This window comes from Sinocyclocheilus grahami, unplaced genomic scaffold, assembly GCF_001515645.1.
Source record: "Sinocyclocheilus grahami isolate Dianchi unplaced genomic scaffold, SAMN03320097.WGS_v1.1 scaffold335.1, whole genome shotgun sequence".
Lineage (NCBI taxonomy): Eukaryota > Metazoa > Chordata > Actinopteri > Cypriniformes > Cyprinidae > Sinocyclocheilus > Sinocyclocheilus grahami.
Genome location: NW_015505514.1, coordinates 1,079,635 through 1,081,097, shown reverse-complemented (window position 1 = coordinate 1,081,097; position 1,463 = coordinate 1,079,635).

Sequence of the window (1,463 nt, the reverse complement as noted above, 5' to 3'; positions counted from 1 at the left end):
TCAGTTGCTTTGTCACAATCTGTATTGTTAAAAGCGCTATATAAATAAAGGTGACTTGACTTGACTAGTTTACAATGTTTGTTTGAAAGCGTGTGTAAATAAACAAAATAAATGAACCGCATGTTTCAGTGATGGGACCTGGGTTTTTCTTTTCATATTCTAGGAATGTAACTGTCAAACGGTTTTATGTGATGTTATTGACATTTGACTGACACAAAATGTTTTACATATGAATTATAAGCCCTTCATAAATTTATTAATGTATAAATACTTCACATTTCATAATGTGATGCATTATGGACGATATTCAAGATGCATAATATCCAAGAGGCCCTGGTGTCATGGAAAGGGGTATTTTCTAGAATCTTCCATCACTTCCTGTTTCAGCCGTCTGGTAGGAAACACATAATACCAAATTGGGGGAAAATTGTCCAAATCTGTGCACAATTACCCCCATCTCTCCTCAGTAAGACTCCCCTGGCACTGTGCTTTCCATCGCTGCATGAGACCAAGCTCAGCACTCAGTCCTATTAGCCTCCATTTTCTGACCCTCTCACAAACATTACTGCAAACTACAGCCGTTCAGATGCATTTACTGCCTTTCCTTCCCAAACAGTAGAGTCCTTGGACGCAAGGCATCCGTGTGTGTCAATGAGAGACAAATAGAGGAAGAGAAGGAGACATTTAGAAAAAGGAAATGTGTTGTCAGCGTGGATGGAAGTTTTCAGAGTCCTGGGAAGGTCACAAGGACAGCAGGGATTAAGTTATTGAATGACACGGCTAAATTGGGGGATAATCTTTCATTCTTTTTTTTTTTTTTTCTAAGTTAGAAACATAAAAACCAAAGGAAGCACTTTCATGTTGTCTGGTTTCTGTGTGAATGATACAGTACCTTATCTTTGAAGACGTCTCTGGAGCTCATTTGGCCTGGTCTGAGATCCTTTGCTTTCATCAAAATACGAGTAACCCTGATGAAAAACGTCTATCATAAAAAATGTTAATCAAATGCTGAAACAGATTAGGCTTGGAGGTTTTGAGATACCTCAAAGTTTTCCAAACCTAGTGAGCTGCCTACAGAGGGATTAAATAGATGCACTCTTGACATGAAAACTGTTTCAAAACTTTGATACTGCCTTGTTTAAGGTGTTAATACTGCATATATTATACAAGGCAATTACAAACTTATATTTCATTCAGTACTGAAAAGTATCAATAAACAATGGTTAAGTGTATCATGCTTAATAACATGCTAAATTTGTTGCATATGCTTGATTTAAAAAAAATATTGAATTTTTATTTATTTATTTATTAAATATAATACCATTCAAAAGTTTGCGGATTTTTCCCCCTACATTTAAGGGAGTTTCTTATGCTCATTAAGGTTGCATTTATTTGATCAAAAATACTTCTTATAAATGTTGAGAACAGTTGTGCTGATTATACATTTTGTGGAAATTGTGACC